Raw genomic sequence first — 13,259 nt, 5'->3', positions numbered from 1 at the left:
GGTATTAATACTTAAGTTGGGAAGAAGAACGATCGCCTGATTTATAGTTTTACTTTTGACTGGAATTGTACGGGTAAAAAAGTTTAAATCGCAGCTGCAATGGGCTGCAGTAAGTCCGCAAATCCTCGACGTTCCAACTAACTAACCGTTAAGGATTTCATTGAGTACACCGAAGAAAAGCGAGGATAGAGACTCATCGGGCGCCATCGACGCATTTAGCAAGAGAAAAATAGGAAGACAGTTAACCGGATAAAAATGTAAATTACCGTCTGCCTTCGCCGGAGAGGTGGCTAATATTTGTAGACTACTCGGCGGTGAACAAGACGGATCTAGTTTTTTGGGAACAAAAGACGACGTTTGTCACAGCTCGAGCACAACGGGTATAGTGCACGCGCAAAGGAGAAAAGAAAAAGAAAGAAATGTAGACAGGTAGGTGTATGGAAGACGGCGTAATCAGCGTGGCCGCCGGTGCGATGACAGATGGGCAATGCACGTACATACATATTATGTATATATGACGGACTCGCGCGACAAGCCATTAGTTATCCGTTATTTTGTTAAGACCGTCACACAATGCGAGCGGCGCTGAGAGATAGACGTGGAAGAAATCTTCATTAGAGCTATACGGCCGTGGGCAATTTAATTCGAGACGTCCGACATGTCGTCGGCAGAGTATATGGCGTGAAACAATGGTCTCTGTTCGGTGGGTTTTAATTAAAACTATCCACAAAACGTCCTGGGCTTACCCCCGGTACCACTGGGTTCTCGCAGCAAATGCATATAATGAAATTTCCACCAGCAGAACCGCACACAAAACGCTTCCGCCTTGTACACGCCTAGGTGGTGTACGTTTCGAGATGCTCTAAGCAAATACACGCGGTTCGACGTTTGGTCGAGACGGTTTATAATTAACCGGAGGAGAAGCTGGTGGTGTAATCACAGAGACCTTATACCTTGTGCTAGATTCAATGCGGGTGGTCGCCGTCGACGGCACGGAAAGCAGTTCCGTCATAGGCGTTTAGACGTCTGGACAGGAGTTCACACACAATGATCAAACTTAACGTAACGTCTACCGCCGGCGTCAGTGTTGAATTATTGTCTCTTGGTCGCCCCTTAATTAACATCTTTCATAGGTCGTATAAGACAGAGTATAATATACTATAGAGACTGCTGTGTGTAAAAAATAACAAACTGAGTCTAAACTCGAGTCACGGGTGGTGCGTGTTACAGCGGTCATGTTTGGGTAAACGAACATTGAAATGTGTGCGATGGAAGCACATGGCGCTGAATCATCGATCGGTGAGAATTAGAGCGTTTAAAAAGTCGCGAACCGTGAAATGCTCACATTCGATGGGCGGGCCCGGAGACGTTTAAAAGGGTGTCGAAGGCGGCAAGTCGGTACAAAAGGGAAAAATACTATAACCCGCGCGAGCACTATGCACAAATGCCGAAAGGTTTTAAAAGGTTAATGGTGCGCGAAAAACCCGTCCGTGTTCTTTGGCCGCCAAATAAGCATATAACAAGCCGGGGAAATTATTTGAAAAATACCTCTGCGAAACATATTGCACGACACATGCCCGTCGACCGCCTTCGGAGACTGCCAAGCACCTTCGAAATGCGTTTACGACGTCTCGGAAAAGTAATCCGATTAAACCCGACCGGGCAGCGTTCGGGGATTTCTCTGGCAGATGCAAACGCATAATTTTATTGTAACTTGTAGTTTGTGTCCACAGAAAAACTCCAGAGAGTCCATTAGACCGTTGGTCTTGGGTACCTTATGTTCCGGCACTAAGCGAAATGAATCCTCGATGTACACTTTGAACGCACCAAAGGTGTCCTAAACGCCTTAAGAACGGGTTGAACCGGGTAAACCGTTGCGGGTCATACCGGAACGTTATTGCCTTATAATATGCAACAACTTGTTCAATAGTAGTTTGGACCCGTTAAATATCAACATTACACAAACGTGCAGCAGTGGTGGTGTTCAGCGTGGTAAACAGTTATTAATTTCGGTCGAAAAGGTAATGTGCACACAAAGTGTAAATATTTTATACAAAATTGTAGCCAGCCGTAACCCCAGCTGACGAATATCCCGTAGGGACACAACCGGCTTCTAAGTGATCAAATGCTTTGGACCTGCCGCCAAAGTGAAATGAAGTGATCTTGATCACTGTACACTCGCTGTCGATTATACCTTTTTCTACCTGTAATTGTTTCACAAATTTGATTCTCGCCATTTACACATGAAAAGTGTTTAAATTTGGTGTGCGGTGTTGCATTGATAGTAAATCGTGAGCTGTGCTCAAATTGCCACGTCTTAAGAAAACGTTAATAAAATCGTAATATTATAAGCTGTTTTTATTTAGGTGAAAAATACAGCACGTACAAAAAATTAAAAAAACATAATCAAATCTCTCATCGGCCGTGTATTCCCAAAGGGTGTTGGAGAAAGTTTAACTTGTTCTTTCCACGAAAATCCGTTAGGTATTATATCATTACTCATTAATCATGTTTTCTCGTGTGTTTATCCAACTTATCCTTTGTGCTGTTATAAAAAAAAAAAATCTTACCGATATTTAATAAAGTGTATAACGCCGGATCAAAGTGAACGGTACACAGCCGCGCCACGAAGCAGACTCGAGATTATCATCTATATACAATATTATTATCATGTTGTGTACACACACATTTAGGTATATATTTTATACCTACACTTTCGTTACCGCCACCGCCGCGGCAGCAGTACTTGCTTTGTGTGCAGATCGATTGTGCGACGAGCCGGGGTCTTATCCGAACCCCAAGTAATCTTCTAACCGACAACGACTTTGGAATATATAATTAAACGGGCGCGATAAACTCATTTTGTCAAAATCGCATCTCTCGCCGTCAGACGTCGACGCCACTCGTTTGTGTGTTTAATATGATAATAAAATGCCACGTGGTCGATTTCCAGACCGACGAACAATATTATGCGAATTATGCAGAGTGCTTTAAAAACAACAAGTTCAGACAACTTTGTGACGGCCAAATTGTAATTAGTGCTATGATGGTTATAATAATAATATCTTTAGTACTATCATTACATCACACACACACACACACACACACGTATAATTATTATGAGTTTATAGTAGTCGAGCCACTCGAATCGCTTCCAGTGGTTTCCCGAGCGTTTAACTGTGGTAATTGCTATAATAATAATAATAATAATTAATTATCAAACCGTCAGGTACAGCTGCTGTAAAGGTTAGTGTGTATTCAACCCAACGTAAGCGATGAGTTGAGGTTTTCTCGCATAGGTAAGTAGTAATTTTTCTTCTTTTATATTAGGTTAAAATAAAATAGAGCATAAAACTTTTACTCGAGGCGTATTCAGTACAATTGGATTAAAAACTAAACCCGCTACTCGTTAATATCTTTAGCAGTTGAAAGCTTGTTTTTTTTTGAAAATAAAAAGTTAACCCAACGGTGAAATATATTGTGATTATTTCCAGTTTATAAAGGATCAGTGGTTTAACAATATACTATCAGGGATACTGCACGACCGCGGCGTTGGCTTATTAACGTTTTGTAAAATAACAATGAAAATAAAAATGGTAATATTCTATTATACTATTATTATTATTTATTATTATTCACTGTAATCCGGTTAAAAAAAAAAATATGATAATAACGTTATAGGGAACATACTTTTCAGGATAGGCTTGCCGGTGTATTGTATTGTTCTCTATAATATATATAATGTAATAATATGAAGTCAGCACGATATTTATAATCAATTTTTTTATGGGCGCTATTCACAATGTTTTTACTGATTTATGATTTTGTGTGTGTTCGGTAGCAATAGTAATCATAAATTCATAATTCATCTTAAAGTAGTACCACGAAAACACACAATTAATTATAAAAAAAAAACGTTTTACACTGGAATTGATAAATTATTCATTTTGAGCGACGCCAAAAGTGTCATCCGCCGAAATGCACAGCCGGACACGGAGGTAAATTTCAAAAGTGGACGCACAATGTACTTTCTTTGGCCGCACATCAAAACACATTATAATATAGAATTATTATCCCGCCATAATAATATATTATACAGTGTAATTTTTTTAGCGTTTTTCATAAAAAAAACCTCCTACATAACAATATTATTATTATTATCATCGCCGGTATTATTATATTTTGTACTTATCGGTTACAATTAATCTCTGGCTGGCGCTATACAAAAACTATTATTATAACTCAACTACCGTCGTGCAGGCACTTGATTAAAGTTCTCGAGCATCAGAGCGCAGGATATAGGCCGTCGGGGAATACCGGTCCGAGTTTGTCTATACCGATAAACGTTACTGTAATCGAGAGGTACCTGAACAATATAATATTTATATTATGTACCTACACTTTTGTTCTTTTTTCGCCTCGAAACCGTCGTTAAGTGTTTTTAGTTTGCACTATTACCGTACAAACCCCCCCAAGTATAAAATTTACTGTAGAAACTTTTTTAATTGTGTGTAACAATTAACAAAATTATTATTATTACTATAAGATTATATAAATTTTTATACCGACAGTGATTTTTATTTTTTCAAGACCAGAAAAAAATAATTAATTGGCTTTTCTCTATAGGGACGCGACCCGTAATCCCGCGGGGTAATCAAACGTCGTCGTGGGATTAATCGAATTAAGTCGATTTTTCGAACTCTCGGATATTGTAATTTAATCAAGTCGATATTTGCATTTAGAAAAAAAAACGCCGTATAAAATAGTACCGTTGGAAAAAGTGAAAACCTCAATTCGATTAGTTTGAACCGGGATGTGACCGAGTTGACACACACCAAAAAAAAAAAAAAAAAAGGAATCGCACAGCGTTGAACGACGGAAAAAGGTATAAGGCGAATGTGAAAAATAAGTGTCATTATGTCAGACGGTCCGTGTAAAAACATGATCCTGGTTTTTTGGGTTTTGTACATTTGACTTTTACAGGCATTAACGAGGCAAATATAATATTTCAGTGTCGCTGAAACTTTTTTTCTCGCGCTTCGAAACCCTAAAGAATAATATTATATTCTTTTCGCGGGGTATCCCCCCGCCTAGATCGGACGAGGAACTGGCGAAGGAAGGGGCGGGGGGACATAAATATTTGAAAAAAACAACGGTTTTCCATTTTCATTAGACTTCTTGTGCTAAACAGTGGCGGTACGCCGTAACGATTATTTTTTGTATATTTTACAATGAAATTTACATTTTATACTTTCGCGTCGAATCCAATCAAATCGAATTAGATATACAAACGTAAGTAGAGCCTGGATAATAACAATAAAAAAACGTTATAGACGATTATTTATACATTAACCAGAGTGTATATACACAAGTATACTTAATGCGGCTCGTAGTTATTGGGGTGAAATTGGGTATTTCCGAATGAATACTATAAAAATGCAAATGGTATTCAAAACGGGTCGGGTTAATGTTTTACATTTCGTCGCGAAGGTATTAAAATACCCGACTACCTTGCATAATCGGTGAAAAAAATTATTTTAACGGTTTTCCATGATTGTAAATGAGAAAACTTTCGTTAATTACACCCATTAAAATATATGCATGTATATTTATACTCTTACAGCAATTGGGGATTGGATTTCGATTTTAAAAAATCAATTTATGAACGTTGCAATAATAAAGAGTTTGAATAATACCAATTTTTCAACCCATTTTTTGGCTGTTGTTGTAATCAATTCTCCAATGCAACACGTCCAATCTCCGCTGTAGGAAATTTTCCTCTTTCAAACATTAAAAAAAAAAAATGTAACCGAAGTATAAACAAGTATTTGCAGTTATTGTCATGTGCACGAGAGGTGTGCCGGCAGTCGGAAGCCGCAACTAAAAAAATCGAATCTAATTTGTGTGTCACACACGAAACGTGAAAACGTGACTTCCCCTTTCCCCTCCCAACCCCGTCCATCGCCTTCGTGTACACGGTTTAAACTTTGCTCATCTCGGTCTATATCCCCCAAAACAAAAATCCATTGTGTAAGTGTAGGTGTGTACGTATTGTAATCGGGCAATATACACGCGGACAAGTGGAAACCAAAAGTAAAAAAAAAAAACAATGGGAAAAAGTATAATAATATAATTTTACTATTACACTTCACAGGAAACGGCTGATGAAAATCAATAAATACAATCCTCTTCTGCCGGTCGTTACCTTGTCCTCCTCAGACGAGTGTTATCATAACCAGTCTGTGCGCATAAGCATAATATATTAACATAATATTATATGTCGGTGTGCACAATTATCGGTATATATATATATATACCATAACCGCGGTCGTGTTTAGTCAACTAATTTCCGTTCGCCGTTTTCCGATTCCCATCGTACGGACAAACTTTGGGGTTCGGTTACAAGTTTTCCACCAGTAGGTACATTCCTGAGGTGTTTCTACCTTACCATGTTTGTCATCATTAAGACGCACCATCTTCTACCGTTTTCATATCTACCCGAGTTTGCTCTGTTTTTGTGTGTAGTTCAAAATTTCTGAGACCAATGCCCATAATTATTAGTACTGCTACACTATAACCGTACCACCGGGTTATTGCGAATTCCGACAACGTCATCGGCCGACCATAACTTTGGCATTCCGTCGGCGTTTTCATCTTTGATGCCGCGCCGTCTTGGCGACGTGGGTTCTGTTGAATAACATTAAGTCGTTGTCGAGTAATTGGATAATTTCCTATTTTGAAACCGAACCGTATGCCGTGTATTCGCGATGGTCGTTACCATGGCCGGCGGTTCCTAGATTTGATTTCCATAAAAACGCAATACAACTAGGCATGATCAACCGCGCTCGAGATATGATCATATTACTTTCAAACTGACCTTGACCACCTAGCTATCGGTTTTGTTTGCATTTTTTGTACACAACAAGAAGTCCACAATCGATTCGACCAATTACATAATGATTTCATTCGGAGTTTGCTGGAATTAACTTTTAACAATCAACGGGAGTTAATCGTAAATTATTACTTAAATATATTTTGCTAACGACCACTGCAGTACAACTGCACAATAATAATATATTAAATCGTGTATTGCTAAACGGAGTGAATAACGGACGGAGAACAACAAATAATTACTAGCTACACTGTGGGGAATAAGTGCTTGAATATGTTGTAAATAATTATGTGCGCTACATTTGGGCAATCAGTTTAAGGGTCCCATTAATATAACCCGACCCAAAACGGGTTGCCCGCTCTTTAATAATATACACTCGAAATGTTTAACACAATTTGTGTCGGTTAACTGATTAGAAAAGAGTTTCATTTTGTATTTTAACGGAGTGCAACTTTATACTTACTATCTACCACCTACGCATAGTAAAACAATTATTGTATGACAAACAACAAAAAATAAATAAAATGCTATGTTATACAATATAACTGGATTGTTATCAACAAAAACAAAGGTAATCATTATAAGCCGTATAAAAAAAAATGTAATATTATTATTTATATTTTATTTTACATATTCACAAACTTCGCACACGTTGATAACGCGCCAAGACAATATACAATGTAGGTACAATTATTGTAATATAATTATCGTTTGAACAACGCAGGACGTTAGGTCTTATCCAAGTTGGATTTTAGACGAGGGTCATGCTGTTTAATTACCGTGATGTGTTTATAGTAACGAGCTAAGAACCTCTACAAACGGACCACGGGTGTAATTAACGGCGACGCTGAGAAAGATAAATCAACCGAGACTCGAGCAACTCGACGAGGGTCAGGTACGCAAATCAATTGTTAGGTTATTTTAGAAAAGAAACAAACAGACAAAAATTGCAACAAAAAAAAAATTCATTTTATTATTATTTTACTGAGTTTAGTCATTCTGTTTACTTCATTATAGCGCACTAACTATTTTATATTTACTTCATCTCTATTTATATTATTACTCTATGGGTAAAAGTATATGATCTATTCTTTGCGTGTCCATTGTTTTTGATCCGTCCAAGTTGTTTTTCTCGAGATAACGTCTTGTCCGATTTGCAAGACGTTTCCCGTGGCGTTTAAAAATAATTATCGCCCGGGATAAACGCCGTGACATCCCGTGACAACCGATTAGTCGTTTCGGCGACAGATCCGTGGCAAATCCCCCCACACGGATAAGGTGTGCCAAAGGGAATAGCGACAGTATTATGGCTCCACAACGATTGAATTACTGTGACGAGCAAAGCCACCGCGCTAAGAGAACAACAATAGTAATTGAAGTCTACCACACTACAATACGATGAGCTGTTTCGAGAAATTCGTTTTCAGCGCAAAAATAAACCCTACAAAAAGTTATTAGCCGTCTGCACCTAATAACGGTGTAAGTTATTTTATTTTATTTCCACAGCGAGTTTTGCATTAATAATATTTTTAATTTGGCATCGAATACAATAATAACTTTGAATCATCAAAACCCTCATTAAACCCAATAATAATTCATATTATAAATATATAAAACAAAATTACATTAATATTTCAAATTATAAAATATGTATTGCGGCACCGGCAATCGTTCGTTTGAAATATTGAAATGCTAGAGGCCGTAAAGACTGTAGTAACAACATCATCATTATATTATTTATTATAAACGGGAATAGAGAAATTCATTTTTTTTTCTCCTCAAAATATCACGGCTGTTATTCATTTTAAAATATCGAAAAGCCATTTTCTTTGCGGTGTCAAAATGACGTCTGTGGTTTGCCGATGACTGATGTCTTTATGCACTAAATAAAGATTTTTTTTTTAAAGGCAACGATTAATTAGCCCTTATGGTCATACTAGTAACCCGGTCGAGTCTGAGAAAAACGTTTGGAAAAATAATGGATAATTATATATTATTTTGAACAAAAACCACAAGTCATACTAAGACATTATCATTTGTTAAACCTTCAACCCGCGAAGACAACTATGATGGTGTTAGTAATTTTGACTAACGTTTTAAAAATGTACACAGGAAACGTGTCTTGTGTGGACAACAGTTTTGTTATTATCAAAGACCGTTGTCTAACAGTTTAATTAGCCAGCTAATAGTAGTATATTTTTCAAGTTAATTTTAGCATAATCCGAGACGGGCATTGTAATAAGATAGCGTTTATGGTCATAAACATAATATTTTTATGTCAATCCTTTTTGTTTACTTAGCGCCGTAGGATTACACGGTTATTATGTCCTCGTGTTAAGAACACAAACGAGATTGTACCAACATACTAATTAATTTAAGTGCACTACGGTATTGCAATTAGAACTCTCCTCGTTTAGACACCTTCTGGCTGTGCTTAATAAATTACACATAATCGTTTAGCTGTTAATTATTGTAAGAGTTAGCCAGGAAGGCAGCTACCGTAAAGACACAACGATGGCGTGGAAATTAAATATTAAAACTCGTTATTAAACTAACGTGCAAGTTGATGTAGTTAAATACAATTAAAGCAATGTGGTATTTCAGGGAAAGCGATAACAATGGATTTATCTATGCACGATTTCCCTGTCTTAACGTTGATTTTTAAACGCCTAAACAAATTAGCCGCCCAAATGCGTTTTAACTATTAAGGTAAAAAACAAAATCATATAAAAATATTGTAGACTCGAGCAAGAAAATAGCCAAAGAGATGTGGCCAGGAGAATAAAGGCGTGGTTGGACATAGGGTGAAAAGAGGCAAAAGTGGTGTGGTGTGGCAGAAACGTGACACAAAGTAAAAGAAAAACTGTATAAGACTACAGTAAGGCCAGCAACGGTGCACGGATGTCAATGTTGGGCATAGCATAAAAGAGATGGATGGATGTGGGGAGTGACTAGGTTAGACCGAACAGAGAATATTAAATAATAAAACAGGTAAAATAGATAAGTGCAAAGGGATTTAGATGTAGAAGAACGAGTGTTGAATAAAGAAAAATGTATGATGACAGGAATGATAGGGATTTTCGGATAGAGAGGATTCGTCTGGTCGTCCCCGTTTGTATGTGAAAAGGTGAAGAAGGAGATAATGATCAAATTTCATAATGTGTGTTGAGTTGGATTTATAAATGTAACTGTTTTCAGGTGACTTGACAGCTCTTTGAAATGGGAAATCGAAAATTACCTTTTCTTATTCGCTTCTAATTTGTTTAAGGGCAAAATGTAGGCACTATTTGAGAAAAATGAGGTTCTAATAAATGTTGACCGTGTCAGTTTGTTTTCATGATAGTTCGTATAAGCTTCAAGGTATTTTTAACATTTTTTTTCTATAAGTAATAATTCGGCAGTGAAAAATGACTTCACGTGAAAAGCGACGACGCTTCGTTAAGTGATCCGATTTCGATTATTTTTTATTTTCCGTTTGAAAGAGGAAAATTTCCTACAGCGGAGATTGGACGTTACATTGGAATTGATTACATTTTCAAAAAAAAAACAGCAAAAATAATGAGTTGAAAAAAAAAGTAAAAATTGATATTATTCAAATCGAAATCCAATCTCCACTGTAGGAGTTCATTTTTTATTCAAGAAAAAAATGTATATAAATATACATGCATACATTTAACATATTTTATAATCAAAATCAGATTATTCTATTTAAGACATGATTTTGAGTCGAATACAGACCGCGGCCGAGCCACTTAAAATAATTAATATTTCTATTTTATTTACATCACCCACGAGTTAAGTTTAAGCTACAATTTTAAAAACTCTAAAAATTACTCCGAGTGAGATAGGTATGAGACAATATTGTAAATTCAGATTTTTATTCCCAGTCGGACAAATAGGTGGAACATATTTGTAAGGCGAAAAGGGAAAAAGGGTCCTCCCATCGGAAAAATTCAATTTTGAGTAATTGGTTATTTCAAATTCTGAGCATTTTGAGACCAGAATTTGGAAAATAAGTTTTTTGAGAACAAACAAAATTTTGAAATATTGCCAACTTTTTATTTTACACACTTAAGCAGATCACATGATTTTTTTTTCTTAAATATGTTTCCAACCCTGACCCATGATTTGGTCTCTTTTCCCCTCTTTTCCGCCTCACATTTGTTTTGCGTCGAGTTAGGTACCGGACTTGAAGCCGCGGAAAGATGTTACTGCGAGAGGTGCAATACACGCGTACTCGGTGCATTGTTCGAGTCTAATGGTGCGCGAATCTTGTAGGAAGATGCTGCGAGGGTGCGTGTGTGCGTTATGTGTGAACAAGGGAAGGAGAACAGAACAACGATCAAGGGGTGAGCGAAAAAAGAACGAAAACAAGATAAGAAAAAACTCAGGGGCGACGGTCCCTGTAATTACCCTGCGGTTGCCGCGGCTCGCGTCAAGACGCTAGGCGCCCTTGCGGCCCGCGCCGGCAACGTCGGGAGAAATATTGATTGCCCCTCTCCGCGCCGCCGCGGCCGCCGGTAGTACATGTGGGAAACAACCGTTCGTCGTCCGCCCGTTCTCCGACAGCGTTTGGCCGCCGGGCGGAATTTAATAACCGAGCCGCCGCCCCGGGTCGAGGCGGGACGGCGGGACAGGGTTGCTAGGGCGGGCGGCGGTGCTTCTTTAGTTTTTGCATTAAACGTTTTATCCGCTCCACCGCGGGCCGCGTCCAGCGTGCCACAAAACAGACAGTGATACGCACCTCTCGCGCTCGCCCGTAATTAATCTTGTACACAGGTCCGTTCATCCATACGTCATGTCTTTTATACCTATACATTATACGCGTGCGTTTACTGTTTATAATACATAAACAGGCCGCGATTTTTCCGAAACGGACAACGCGCGCCAGTGAAACTCGTTTAATTACAATAATATAGTTTTGACACAACGGACGGGCCCCAAAGCGTAAGCGCCCGTTCCTTAAAATTACTGTCTATACACGGCCCCGGATAAACGCCTTTATTGCCCGAGTCATCCTCCTTGGACTTGGCCACTGAAAACCGCACAAACTGCACTTCTGCGGTTCGATTGTCGTTATTGTGTTGTACATAAATCGTTGCACTTAAGCCGAGCCCCTCGGATTAATTCAAATGATCGTGGGGGGGGGGGGGGGTAAAGAGGTCTTCCGTCTTTGGGCAATTCTCTGTATTCAAAATTGTCATACTAACAATGGGTGTGTGCCAAGACAGTTGCCCGCGGCGTGCCGCCCTCGTTATGGACAAACGTGACCGGCCGACGGGTCTGCGGGATTAAGGAAAACCGCGTCTCGAGAAAACAGGAAGAAAAAAAATATTTAAAAACAACACTAACGAGTGGCCCTAACCCAACCAAACCGTGTCGTACACCAAGGGATTACCGAGGTAACACGGTAATTATTATACTCGGTTGAACGCCAAAGTTGTGATCCGACGGAAACACACACAAACGAGGGAGGGGAGGGTTATCGTTCTCTTAGTCTTATTCACAAATCACCGGCCTCGGTGGCACGTGATTTTCTTGTAGATCGCGTCGCTCGTCATCTCTTCTGTGTCGTATAAAAAAAATAATAAAAAAAGCCTAACCGGTTCCGTCCGGGTCGTTTTAGACTTTCACGGCGCGGCCACAGTTCAAGTGCACAAGTCGACTCGTGTTTGGAAAACTGAAAATAAAAAAAGCCACTACCAATACCTAAACCAAGTAGGCGAGTCCCCTTTTGGTAAGCAAGTCGTCGCGTTTGGTCGATATCTTCTTGGTGACGCGCACAATAACATTTCATCGTAATAATATTATTGTATAATTCATGTATATAATGTTATTGTATGTGTATGCAAACCGACCGATGACGACCCTTAATGTGTATACAACGGACGGGTAATTGCGTTACAAGGGTGTGTTTAGGCGGCCTTTTCTCGGCGGACCTTTATTTTTTTATTATTATTATTATTATTATTAGTATAGTATTTTTTTTCCAGAGAAATAAAATCGCTCTCAAGGCCGTCCAAAATCCTTATATTGTTTTAAGCGCGAATGCAGTGCGATTTTCGGTCAAGATTATTGTCTTGTCTTTAGGAAAACGTTCTTAAACCCCGTAACAGATGTCCAGGGGCGGGGGTGGGGGAACTAAAATATTTAGGTTTGAGATCAACATTGTCATTGTTGCCGCTGGTATTGTTTACAATATTTATAATAATATTAGAAGAAGAAAACGACCAAAACCACTTGGATTGTTTACGTTTAACAGTGAAACCGCACATACCGATTTGTATTATAAGAGTTAAACGAACGCATTATCAATACTTCTACAAGAAGATTACTTTTAGTTGATAAGACTCTAGTAACGTCCTAA

At 38.5% G+C, this 13,259-nt stretch overlaps 1 protein-coding gene across 2 annotated transcripts in view; it reads right to left on the bottom strand.

Moving 5' to 3' along the window:
• LOC126834913 (amyloid-beta-like protein) overlaps positions 1–13,259 on the bottom strand; it is a 54,991-nt gene that overhangs the window by 41,326 nt on the left and 406 nt on the right. The window lies entirely within an intron of this gene.

Source organism: Adelges cooleyi, unplaced genomic scaffold, assembly GCF_023614345.1.
Source record: "Adelges cooleyi isolate 19-005CV unplaced genomic scaffold, UGA_ACOO_1.1 ACOO_flye_CR_arks_rails_tigmint_CR_PRNA_21, whole genome shotgun sequence".
NCBI classification, from domain to species: domain Eukaryota; kingdom Metazoa; phylum Arthropoda; class Insecta; order Hemiptera; family Adelgidae; genus Adelges; species Adelges cooleyi.
Note: the sequence above shows the minus strand (reverse complement) of the source record. Positions and strands in the feature narration are given on the sequence as shown.